The sequence below is a fragment of the Hyperoodon ampullatus genome, assembly GCF_949752795.1.
Source record: "Hyperoodon ampullatus genome assembly, chromosome: 4".
NCBI classification, from domain to species: Eukaryota; Metazoa; Chordata; class Mammalia; order Artiodactyla; family Ziphiidae; genus Hyperoodon; species Hyperoodon ampullatus.
Window position 1 is genome coordinate 110,436,937 of NC_136917.1, and position 14,345 is coordinate 110,451,281.

General features: G+C 34.8%; 1 long non-coding RNA gene across 1 annotated transcript; it reads right to left on the reverse strand.

The window, feature by feature from the left end:
* Window positions 1-92: 92 nt before the first annotated feature.
* On the reverse strand, window positions 93-14,345 carry LOC307051999. The gene is made up of 3 exons (XR_013810848.1): window positions 14,319-14,345; window positions 397-443; window positions 93-155 (listed from the first exon to the last, which is right to left on the reverse strand). It is a non-coding gene; the product is annotated as an uncharacterized lncRNA (long non-coding RNA).

The following is a 14,345-nucleotide window of genomic DNA, read 5'->3' on the forward strand; positions in this document are numbered from 1 at the left end:
ATTATTACTTATATTTTCACAGTGGCTCTGACCTGATTGAAATGTGTTTACTTTTTTTTTATGATACAATCTAGTTTCCTAACATGTTCATACCTGTGTGATTCGTATTGTTGTAAAATCCTGCACTGGTTTCATACCTCCATTATTCTGGTGATCTGTCAAATAAAATGATATGAGTACAAAGGCTAAGTGTCATATATTTATTAATGTAATTGAGTGACAATAATATGCTAAGCACAGGCTTAAGTCTCTTTTGGCTCATAATTTAGAATACTGTAGTTTAAGAGATTTTCACATCAGACTGCTGATGCCAGTACTGGTGTTCAGGGAAGCCCATCACAGACAGAACCATTCCTCCACCCCCCAAGGAATCATAAGGGAAATTACAAGTCTTACCATTGTTCATAACCACTTCTTTATTTGAAGATGTTGGAGAGCTGAAACTAGAAGAAAAAAAAATAAAAAGATGCTGAAAAAATATCTACATTTTAGATTTTATATGTAATTTTAAGGACATTTTGGTTTATTACATCTCAGAGTATAGGAGCAGAACCTTAGCCTGTCAAAACTGTTCACTTTTTTTTTCCTTTTTTTTTTTTTTCCTTTTTTTTTTTGCGGTACGCGGGCCTCTCACTGTTGTGGCCTCTCCCGTTGCGGAGCACAGGCTCAGCGGCCATGGCTCACGGGCCCAGCCGCTCCACGGCATGTAGGATCTTCCCAGACCGGGGCACGAACCCGTGTCCCCTGCATCGGCAGGCGGACTCTCAACCACTGCGCCACCAGGGAAGCCCAAAACTGTTCACTTTTGAATAGTGAATTTCTGATTTAAAAAGTAATACTATATATGTTCTTCAAGGAAAAGACTGAAAATTTTAAAGTAGAAAAAAATTTTAAATATCAACCCTAATGTTCATTCATTGAATAAACAATCTACTCTGAGAGTTTACTATGTGCCAAGCAGTATGCTAGATACTGAGGTTTAACCAAAAATAAATAATAACCAAATAATAAATCAAATAACCAAATAATAAAACATAATAAAATACTTTACAGTGAAATTTTATACCACATTGTACTGTTAACATATTAAAGCAAAAATATTCAACCCTTTTTATTTAATAAAAAGACAGACTCTACTGCCAAAAAGGTATTTCTGAAAATTATGAAGATATAAATTATAATAATATATCCTTCCAGCATTTCACTCTACGTACATTCATACACACCCTACACACAAATATAATTTATTTTTTATATCATTTAAACAGATTTTTATAACATCCTGTTTTAAAGCATGTAATTTTTTGACTTAAAAATATATCACAAATATTTTCCCATGTTATTACATATTTTTCTGACATAATTTTGAATTCCATGTGGTATTACATCATACAAATATATTAATTTATTTAAACTAAAAACCTATTAAGTATTTAAGTTGTTTCCAATTAATAAACAATACTACATTGAACATTATCATGGATTATTTGTTCATACTCCTGAGAAGTTCCTTAAGATAAATTCCTAGAAGTGAAATTGCTACGTTAGAAGATATATACATACATTTTTTTTAATTATCAAGTCATAACCAATCCTGTTTTACCTATGTGCCCACCCACTTCCCCACTCTAGTATTATTCATGAAGAAAATATCAGAAATTATATCTATTTAGGTACGTATTTCTAAAAGATAAGGACTTAAAAAGTAACAGCCCAATTATATCTAGAAAATATTAATAGTTCTTTAATATTAAATATCATATCAGTTTAAATCTCCAATTGTGTCATGTCATAAAAATTTTTAGTTTACTGCATATTTTTAATTTTTCATAAGTTGTACCTGTAATATATGAGAATGCAGATCAAATTCTATTTTTAGAGATTCCTATCCAAGACCTGTATATATAACTATCATATAAACTCAACATTTTTACAATTAGAGAAATATATATATTACACATTATTATCTATATGCAAAGCATAATTTTGGATAAAGAGTTACTAAATCTATATTATAGTGAAATGCTTTAGAATTAATTATATGGAACCAATTACAAATTAAATGCACCACTCTCCTTGTAATACAACCTCTAACAGCTAGTGAGAATTTCTTAAGATGATAAATTGATAACTATAATGTCTACTAGATGCTGTTAATAAATTCATATATGCATGCAATTATTTTTTCACTTTATCAGCTCTATTGACATATAATTTAAGTATAGCAAACTGCATTAATCCATTCAACGTGTACAATTTGATGGATTTGGGCATAGACATATACCTATGACACACTGCCACAAAAAAGATACAGAATATTTACATCCCACAGAAGTTTCCTCATGCACTTTTGCAGTGAAGAGATGTTTCCTTCACCTCAGCCACAGGCAACTACAGACTTACTTTCTGTCAATTTAGATTAGTTTGTATCTTCTCCAATTATAAATAGAAGCATGTAACATATATTCTTTGGTGTCTGGATTCTTTCAGATTTATAATGACTAAAATTCACTGATGTTGTTACATGTATCAATATTTCATTCCTTTTTATTACTGAGAAATATTTCATTGTATGGATATACCACATTTTGTCTATGAACCCATTGATGGACATTTATGGGGTTTTGTGGAGTATGTTTTTGTTTCTCTTGAATACATACCCAAAGTAGAATGGCTGAGTCATAATGTATAAGTTTGTTTAACTTTTAAACTGCCAATCGGTTTCAGCACGTGAGCTCTCCTATAGCTCCACATTCTTATGACAAAACATTTGGTATTGTCAGTCTGCTTAATTGTAGCCATTCTAATGGGCATGGGTTGCTATCTCATTGTAGTTTTAATTTTCATTTCCCTGATGACTAATAATGCTGAGCATCTTGTGTCTAATGGCCATTCATATATTTTCTTTTGTAAAGTGTGTGTTTAAAACTTTTTCCAATTTTTAAAAATAAGTTCATAGTCCTCTTATGAGTTGAAAGAATTCTTTGTATGTTCTAGATACAAGTTCTCTGTCAGATATATGCATTGAAAATCATTTTTTCCATTCTATGTCTTTTTCATTTTCTTAATGGTGACTTTCAAAAAGCAAAAGTTTTAAATTTCAAAAGTCTAATGAATTTGTTTTTCTTTTATTGTCCATTTTTTTGTGTCTAAAAGAAATATTTCCTAACATAAGGTCACAAAGATTTTTTCTTGCATTTTACCTAGAAGTTTTAAAGTTTCAGCATTTACATTTAGCTATGTGAGGATCCATCCTGAGTTGATATTTGTGAGATAAGGTACTTGTAACATTTTGAAGACTGGAAGAAAGAAAATGTCCTATAAGCTTCCAGAAATAAAAAACAAGAACCATGCAAGGATTCAGAAAATGTATTTCTTACACAAAAGCTAATGGAGGACATGCTCCACCAAAGTAAGGGATAAAACCAAGAAAGAGGAAAGCACAGGTTCTAATAAACAGTGGATCAAACTCAGAAGAACAGTGAAGAGAAACCTAAGGATGACTACTGCACATCAGACCTAGAGAGAATCAATCCAGATTGAAGCAACAGGACAAAAGGGCTCTGAAGAAGGGAAACCTAGAGGGAGATCTCTACGCAAAAGGAGGATCTGAGAGACCATGTTATATGTTAAGTACTCTGTTGATAATAAAAGGAAGTTGTTACACAAAATCTAAAATGTATAAACTGAGAAATCATCTGCGTATATCATTTAAATAATAATATTTAATACATACAGTGGTGGACTGTATGATTGTTCCCAACTAACTCCCTAGGAACAGCAATCCCAGAGATGAATGTATCCCTGTCTTTGGCCATATTCCTTGTAGTACCTCTCTGTGGGGGGAATATTTCCTGCCCCATCATCAGGCTTGGCTATATGTCTTGGAATATGGGCCAATGGAATATGAGTGGAAGCAATAATGTGCCAGTTCCACAGAAACTTTAAGAGATGTTACATGTGTCTGCCACCCCTTGCCCTTTTCTCTTTGATATGATAATGGCATGTCCAAATAGAGACTGCTCTTTCAAGTCTGGGTCTTGAAATGAGAAGACATGGGAAACAGAGCTGGAGCAGGGCCACGGCAGCCCACCTGTAGCTGTCAACATGTAACAGGGGTGAGAAATAAATGTTTGAGATTGTAAGATTCTGGAATTTTGGAGTTGTTTTGTTACTGGAGAAAAGCTGATGAAATGGGAGACAGTTTTTTAATAATTTATTATGTGTCTTGGTACCATTTGATTGTTTTAACCATGTATATGTATTACTTTGATAAATTTTTCTAATTTATTCTTTTTTAAAAGATGCCTTACTTTAAAAATTTATAAATTAGCATTCTGATTTATACTCTGTCTCTTGTGAGTATGGTTAGCATTAATCAGTCCTCTGAATCAAATCACACCTAGGAGCACTAAGAAATTAAATTTCCTAAGCAGCAAGCGTGAGGCTCCGATCAAAATAATCATATAACCACAACAGATACATGCTTTAGCCAAAAGATCTCTACCTACTTAAACTCCAAATTCTATAGTACAAATTAAACAGTAACTGAATACATGAAAGAAACACTAATACCCCAGAAATATTTCTTGAAAAGTTTCAAGCTTTCTAATATCACCATATACAAATAGATTTTTAAATTTTTTTAATTTGAACTTTATCCAAAAATCATAATTCATGATACAAGGTTAAGGATTCAATTTTAAAATGTTTTAATGAACAAAAACAGAAAATTGAGATATATTTTACCTAAATAAGATAATAATATATCAAGTCATTTGAAAATATCTAGTCAGCAAAGGAGTTTAATGTTTACTGAATAAAAGTATATGATTAAATGAATGAGTTATCATATCATTAATATGCTTGGCTTGAGACTCTACTAATTAAAATTTTCCACGTGTTCACTAATGAAAAGCTCTTAGCACACAAAATAGGCTTATTTTCATTTCAATGAATCTATGGACATACAGTAATGCTGCTATATTCTTTTTCAAATAAACTCTAATTTGGATAGGCCTTGCCCACACCCATAAGCCTAAACTAATGAGGTTTTAAAGGAAGCCATAATCTCAACCAAAGGCAAAATACAGTGCACATGCATTTTCACATCACTACATGATCTCTGAACTAAAGTAGAACTAAAGGATTATCTGGTTAAAATTATCCATGTGAATAAACTAAGAAACACTGATTTTCAATGTGAAAAAAGTAAACCTACATTAGCACTAAAATATTCAGACCCTTTTCCAGTAAAAGGGAACTCTGCAATACATGAAAAGTAATCAAGAGCCCTAGGCTTGCAGTGGCTGGTGAAATATTTTTGATTTACCAGGTGTTCCATCATGAGTCTCCCAAGTATGCCTTCATGAAGATGAAGGTGAAGTAGCTCCTTCATGGTTCTGCTCAGGGTGAAGATCAGGTTCCTACCAAGGCCTACAAGGCCCTGAAAGGCCTCAGCCTGCTAGTTATGCTCATTTGGCCTCCGCCCCTCTCTCCTCCAGCTACACTAGCATTCTTTAGTTCAGTTCCCTGAATGCTTCATGTTCCCTTCTTCCCTCATAAGAGTCTTAGCACCTGCTGTCCCCTCTACCTGGAATGTTCTCTATCCTGCCCTTCCCCCTACCTCCTTGTCATGTCCCCCATATTCTCCAGATCACAGCTCAAATATAACTTCCTCAGAAACACTGTCCCTAACTTTTCAGACTAGTTCAGATCCCCCTATTATATGTGTTCACAGTCTACCATACTTTTCTTTCAAAGCACATTTCACAGTTTATTTGTAATAATATCATTCATTTGATTAATGAGCACCTCTGCTCTAGATTTAAAGGTCCATGAGGGCAGAGACTATATCTGTTTTGCTCACCATTGTACAACCAGCACCTAGCACTGTGCCTACTTAAAAGTATCAAGTATTAAAAATATGTGTTACATGCATAAATGAACTAACAATTTAATGAACGAACAAACTCTGAAAGGCAAGTGAGAAATGGGAGATCACGGGGGGTGCTGTGTGAGAGGGAAAAGATTTCCTTTTTGTTTAAGTATAAACCCAATTTGAGGAAGGAATATGTAAATGAAGAGTGACGACCCCTACTTTCTCTAAGCTTAGGTAACAGGTATCAGGCTTAAAATACAATCACCCTTCCTAGAGACTTAAGAACCTTGAATTACTCATAGAATTAAAATATATTTTAAATTCCAGATCTATGATTTGAAAGAACATTCACAAAACAGCAACTGTTGTTTCCTTCATAATGAATTAATATGACATATTATTAGATTCAAATGATCATTGATTTGTATGATTTCTAGGGTCTCTTCTGGAGCTAAAATTATTTAAACCCATTAATCTTGCTTCAAAAACAGAATTGGGATTTTTACAGTTCTTGGTGTATATTTTACCAGTGTAATACACAAATCAGTCATTTCTGTATAAACCAGGTGAGGAAACATTACTAAGCTTTAATCACCTAAGGAGTATAGGTCACTTATTACTTGAAAGTGAACCTGAAGGAAAGCACTAACTGATTTGGAAACAATGTGGGGAAACAAATAAAAAATACCTGTACTTACTGTTTTTATTAGCTGATGACCTAAGCTTTCCTTAACACAAGTTTTGGCAGATCATCCTGCTTGACACCTTCCTTTGTGCTCACACTAAATCCCCTGATGGATTTGTTGTGAGAGCACATAATGAGTAATTGGGGGATATGACATAAGTTAATTGCTATTCAGATTTTGCATGTTCTTCTTTATACAGAAATCTCTATATGTTCCCTTACATGGTATGGAAAGAAGCCAAAAGGACAAAGGAAATAGAAATAGAAATTTTGCTTGTTAGTTTTAAATAGTATGTACTCCACACAATTACCGTCTCCTACCAGTTAAAATGATTTAATACCTGTTCTTTGGGGGACAGGTAACATATTTCTGAGGTTTTTAAATGTTTTCTTACTCTCTTCTCACATAAAAGCAGCAGGAGAAACTGAAGTTAACATTTACTTATAAGTATAAAAGAAACATGAACACTGATTTGAGTCATTTTCTCATAAAGATATACTTTGATACATAATACAAATGTTTCTTGGATATTTTGAACAAATAAATTAACTCTTCCCTCTTATAATAAAGATTATGTTTTAATCTTTTATTTATAAACTCTCATTCAATGATTTTAGTAGCTACCAAATGATCTAATCTAGTATATCCATTTTGAATTGTTAACAAATGTAGCTGTGCAACAATATAAAGAAATTACAGAACCACCTAATTTCATACTTGCACTGAAGTTTGCAGATGCATTATATTAAAAGATGTGCAGTTACTCACCTTACGTTCTTCCTGGCAAGTAACTGGTCCAAGGTTAGTGAAAATCCCATACATAAAAAAATAAAGTGAAAACTAAAGATTTTTCTTCGCATCAAGAAATGAATCCGTTTTTTCAAACCAGGCACATCTGTTAATTCATAAATGCAAACAGAGCAGAGGCAGTACTTTTTACGCCTTGTGACTAACTAATATATTCAACCAATAAAAAGATTGCTTTTCCAGGATGTATTATGTATGGGAGAGGGTGGAAGGAGGGGCCTGATACTGCTTAATTTAGAGCACAGAGTGAAACTAATGAGTCTGTTTAGGTTGTTTGATTATTCATCGCAATGAAAGATTATTAAGCTCTTTTTAGAAATTGGCATCGTTTTGGTACTCTCTTAAGAATCTCATAATGCTTTTCAGGAAACAAATTCTCCTCAAAAATCTATGAAGTATACAATATCATATGCATTTTTCAGATGAATAAGTAAAACTCTCTGAGGCTAAACTAATTTTATGTATGTATCCTAGAACACAGTTTCCTATTGAATTCATGACTCTCCATTTGCTGAGAGGCATGGAATGCAATGGTAAAGCACACTGGCTTTGGAGTCAGACAGCACTCAAGTGCATTCCCAGCTCCAGCTCTTACTAGCTATCTGGTATTAGGCAAGTTACTTTTCTTCATTTGCAGAGTAGGGACAAAAGTACTTAACTCAAAGAATTGTTGTGAAGATTAAACAAGGCCCTGAATAGTCAAATCTACCTTGAGAAAGAAGAACAAAGCTGGAGGCATCACACTTCATGATTTCAAAATACATTACAAAGCTACAGTAATTAAAACAGAACAGTACTGGCATAAAGACAAACATATAGAACAATAGAACAGACTAGAGACCCTAGAAATAAATACATGCACATAAGGGTAACTGGTCAACAAGGGTGCCAAGAACATACAATGGGAAAAGGACAGTCTCTTCAACAAATGATGCTGGGAAAACTGGATACCCACATGCAAAAGAATGAAATTGGATCCTTATCTCACACCATACACAAAAATCAACTCAAAATGGATTAAAGACTTAAAACCTAGAAGAAAGCATAGGGGAAAAGCTTCAGGACATTGGTTTCGTCAATAATTTTATGGCTATGCTCCCAAAGCATGGGCAATAAAAGCAAAAACAGACATAGGACTACATCAAACTAAAAAGCTTCTACACAGCAAAGGAAACAATCAACAGAGTAAAAAGGCAACCTATAGAATGAGAGAAAATATTTGCAAAACATACGTCTGATATAGCATTAATTTCCAAAATATATAAGGAACTCCTACAACTCAATAGCATAAAACAAATAACACAATTTTAAAATGGGCAAACAATTTGAATAGACATTTCTCCAAAGAAGACACACAAATGGCCAACATGTATATGAAAAGTGCTCAGTGTCATTAATCATCAGGGAAATAAAAATCAAAACCACAAAGAGACATCATCTCACACCTGTCAAGGTGGTTATTATCAAAAAAAAGAAGTGTTGTCAAGGATGTGGAGAAATTGGAACCCATGTACACTGTTGGTGGGAATACAAAATGGTGCAGTTGCTATGGAAAACAATATGCAGATTCCTCAAAAAATTAAAAATAGAACTACCATATGATCCTACAATTGCGCTTATGGATCATTATCCTCAAGAATTGAAATCAGGATCTCAAAGAGGTATTAGCACTCCCATGTTCACTGCAGCACTATTCACTATAGCCAAGAGGTAGAAAAAACCTAAGTCTCTGTTGATGGATGAATGGATAAACAATACGAGATATATACATACAATGAAATATTATTCAGCCTTTAAATAAAAAGGAAATTCTGCGATATGTGACAACATGGATGAACCTTGAGGACATTATCTAAGTGAAATAAGCCAGTCACAAATACTACATGATTCCATTTATACGAGGTGTCTAACAGAGGCAAATTCATAGAATCAAAGAGTGGAATGGTGGTTGCCAAGGGCTGGGGAATGAGGAAATGGGACTTGCTAATTAATTGGCACAAAGCTTCAGTTAAGTAATATTAATATATTCTAGAGATCTGCTGTACAAGACTGCATCTATATTTAACAATAATGTACTGCACACTTAAAAATTTGTTAAGAGACTGCATCTCATATTGTGTTTTTATCACAATACAATAAAATTTTAAATAAATAATTAACATAGATGAAAGCCTTTTCTTACTTCAATGCCGAGCTAAATAAAGAATATCTATTGTTATTCCTTCTTTGCCAGCCTCCACTTCCACCCACCACCACCTAAAAAGCATCAAACAAACAACAAAATTCCTAACAGTTGTTTTATATAAAAACATACAATTAAAAAGCCACAATAAAGAAAATCCTCCAAAATTAAAGTGTCAGCATTTTTGACACTTAAGAACCTTGATCTTTTTAATGGCAAACTACTGGTAGCTGAAAGGGGCTATTTGTAAGTGGCATTTCAGAGAGGATGCATTATAGGAATACTTGGGACTTGACCCTGATGAAATACTACCTTCTTCACTGTCCACTGTGCACAAATACCATCTTCTAACATGGCTCTAGGGAGCCCTATAGAAAATGAGGAGATTACATCACAATGACTGGGAGAAGTGGGAGAAATAAGGAAGAAAATTGCTAATGAAAATTATAAAATAAAAAAGGTCTGTCCATGCCCCGTCTTATTCCTACTTCTCAGCATGTATTTCTTTTCTTCTCTGTTCTTTCACTGCACCCAACTTCCACCCTTCACCTTTTCTTTTACCTTTCCGTCCTCTTCCTGATTCCATGGAAATTCAAGGAGCAAGACAGGTCTGGGCAGGAGGAGTTTTGTCATAGGCAGTGTTGCCAAATAGAATTTGGGACACTTGGTTAAATGTGAACTTCAGATAAAAAAACAAATAATTTTATTACTAAGTATGCCCCATGCAATACTTGGGACATATTATACTAAGAAATTATTTGTTGTTTATCTGAAAACTAAATTCCACTGGACATCTTGTATTTTTATTTGCTAAATCTGGCAGTCCTAGTCTTAGGGACTCTCTGCTACTCAAATTTTAACATGCATACAAATCACATGAGATTTTCTAAAAATGCAAATTCTGATTCAGTAGGTCTGGGGTGGGGCATGAGCTTCTTTGTTTCTAACAAGTTTCCGGATGATGCTGATGATGCTTGCCTGAGGACTGCTCTGTGAGTAGCAAAGATCTAAAACATTGTTCAGTAGAAATAAAATAAGAGCTATTGTACATATGTAATTTAAAGTTTTCTAGTAGCCACATTGAAAGAATTAAAAATAAGCAGGTGAAATTAGTTTTAATAATATATTTTATTTAACCTGATACATCTAAAATATTATTCCAAACATAAGTAATTTTTAAAATTATTAATGAGATATTTTACCTTCCTTCTCTGCCCTAAGTCTGAAATCTGGTATATTGATTTAATCTACACTTATACACATCTCAGTTCAGACTAAACAAACTTCAAGTGCTCAATAACCACATGTGGCTAGTGGCTGCTGTACTGGACAGTGCAAACACAGAACACCTCCAGCTGCCAGAGCAATACCTCATAGTCTCCCACGGTAGTAGAAGGAATACCTGATCACATTGCTCCTCAAATGCCTGGTCAGGAGGAGGTGAGAGCCCAAGCCCATGATGATCCTGTACTGTGATAATAATGGTTCTGTGAACACTCAGAAACCACAGTGTTAGTCCCTTAGTGCTTATCATGTAACAAACTTTCTTGAAAATACGCTTCCTTTATATTTTCAGGCACATACACATATACAATATTTTTTATTTAAATCAAGTATCATTTTAATATATTTTATGACTGGATGATTCTAAAATTTTAATATAGCATTCTTTCTGTTGTCGAATTTTTTTCCCATTTGGTTAAGAATATTTAAGGCAGAATAATTAGTAGTTAGTAGGTTTCACACATGTATTTTAGAATAGAAGTCACACTTAAGATGTGATTGTCTGAGAACAGCTCATCTTGTGACTCTGGAGGAGAAAATCAGTGACAAAAAAAATGCTAATATGATAGCTTGCAGGCTGCAAAGCACAGGGTATCACCTGTGTGGCATTGTACCTGCCTGCTCAGATGGCTAAGGGGTCTCTGTCCAAAACTTTGAAGGTCTGAGGTTTTTCCCAACTTGGGAGCTAACAGGTTAGCCTGTTATGGCTTCGTGGATGCTAGCAGAAGACAAGACTCATGGGTCAGAGACAAAGGACTTTATTTACTACTCACCACAGAACAAGCAGTATGAGCATCAGTCTATTTGTGTTAGTTCCCTTTGCCCATAAAGCAATATAGGCGGGCCCAGATGGATGCTTGTACACATGGTGGGTTTCATTTCAGGAGAAAACCCCTGAGTTTCTAAGGCTATAAACAAACCTGCCCCTCTGCTAGAGAGAAAGACATTATTTCTACCTTTCAAGGCTGTTCACTATACAAACATCCTAAAGATATTCCAAAACAAAGAGCAATTAGTGACTTACAAGATAAACAGAAAATACAGAGGTGCATGGAAAATATTCCCTCAACATTTTCCATGAGACAACAGGAAGCTGTACATCCATGCTGCCTTCTTTTCAACTGAAAATACTTGGATTTGCTTCATTTTCTGATTTACTATATATTATTAAATGAAATGTTACCTGAAAATATGAATATCAAAAATCTATCTTCCATAATCATATATAACTATACAGAATTGAGTTCTCATGGGAAAAAAATGGATCTATCTTAATTCTAATATTTACTTCAAGGAGCATCTAGCGTTTGTCAGACCACAGTCTCTATTCATCCAAATGCTCTCAGACTGAAAATCGCATTAGTCAAATGTTCAAATCAATTACAATGGTCTTTGCACACTGATTCAAAATCCAAATCCATATACCTCCTACAAAGCCTGCATGACCTGGCCCTTGCTGGTCTCTCTCGTCTCATTTATGGCCGCCCTTCTTCCACCACGCTCCAGCACACTGGCTTGCACTCAGCTTCTCAACACCCTCCATATGCCAAGCTTTTTTGCACCTCAATGACTCTGCACATATTGTTCCTTCTGTAGGGATCACCTCACACCCCTCTAGCTCTCCCTGCTTCCTGTTCACTCTCATCGTAACATATATCACAATTTGTACCAAGACATTTATTTTCTTGTTACTTATTTACATTGCGTTTCCTCATCAGAAGGCCTGCTCCATGAGGGCAGGGAACATGTCTAATTAACTGATGTACACCAAGACACTGCTGGTCCAAGTTGGTGCTAAATAAAGTGTACAGAATAATGAATAAACCTGTCAAAAATGTTACATAATTAATTCCCACTTCATGCCACATGGCTGTGACTCCTAGCGCCTGAATAATTAGGCAATTGTAGCTAGAAAATCAACTAATTCAAGTATTCCATCAAATTCAGTAGCTTGAAAATGCAAATGGACAAAACCCACATTACATTAGTTTATTAGCAAAATACCATAGTATGTATGTACTTCTTGCTCCTTGTCAGGGGTGTGACTCTGTGATGGTTAATGTGTGTCAACTTAACTGGGCTGTTAAGTACCCAGATACTTGGTTGTGTCTCTCAGGGTGTTTCTGAGTGAGATGAACATTTTGAATCAGTAGATTGAGCAAAGCAGATCGCCCTTTCCAAGGTGAGTGGTCCTCATCCAACCCACTGAAGGTCCAAACAGAACAAAAAGGTGGAGTAAGGGAGACTGCACTTTCTCTACCTGTCTTGTAGCAAGGACGTCAGTCTTTTCCTGTCTGACTCAGACTACAAATGGAACATTTGGCTCTCCTGGGTCTCCAGCTTGCTGACTATAGATGTTGGGACTTCTCAGCCTCTATAACTGCAAAAGCCAACTCCTATATTAAATCATATATTCATATTCATATGTGTGCATATATATGTATATATCTCCTATTGGTTTTCTCTGGACAATCCAGACTAATATGGATTCTTTATCAAGTTCAGAGCCTAATTGCTGCCATGATTTCTACCAATTTTCATCAAATCAACTTGAGTTGATTAGAATCAGGTTAGCAAATGAAACACAAGTGCTTCTGATTTAAATGTTAATGTTTCTTACTTGAGATCCCCCTTTGACTTCGTGGAATGTGGATAATGTGCCAAATCAGTGGCACACTTTTACATTCTTGTTTCTCAAGCTAAACTGAACCAGGAGGCCTGATGTTTCATAAATCTGTCCATTATGCAAACACTGATTGTCATATGCTAGATGCCAGGAATACAAGGTAAAAAGGACCTAGTCTTTGCCCCAAAAAAGATCTCAAACGAGTGATATGCAGAGATGTGAACACATAATTGCTGGGGTAAACACTTTGGGGACGTTTCACTTAGCAAACTTCGCTGAAGTCCCACCTCCACTCCACGCAACGGCTGATTAGATGAAGGGGAGAGAGGCAGGTATTTAATAGACAAAGAGATAAGAGATGAGTCATAACTATCTCTTTTGAAGAGTTGAAGCAGCTTTCCTAGGGAAGAAAATGCCTCTACTGCTCTCAAAAATGCTCTCACAGGCACCTGCACAGTCCTCACCTCAACAGACAGGAATCAGAGTTTTAATTCGTAAAATAAAACTCACATTGAGAATATGTGCTATTTGATGTTGCCCTACACTTTAAGCTGCCGTTTATAGAAAGAGCAAAATGGATTCTTTGGACAAAAGTTAATACTTCAGAGCATTATGTACAACTACTCGGTAAAAATCCAAGATGTTGTCTGCTACATAATTAACATAAACCTGGAAATTTGAACTGAAAACCTATATAAGTAAATTTCAAAATTCATTGGCACATAGTACAAAAAATGATCTTATATATGAACTGGTTATAGATTCATTCATTTGGGTTATCTTCATAATCAGCAATGACTGCTAGAACCAACAAGATCAAAAAGTAATGTTTTAGAGCAGTGGAAAAATTACCTCTGTCCTTTGTGTAGCTATAAAAAC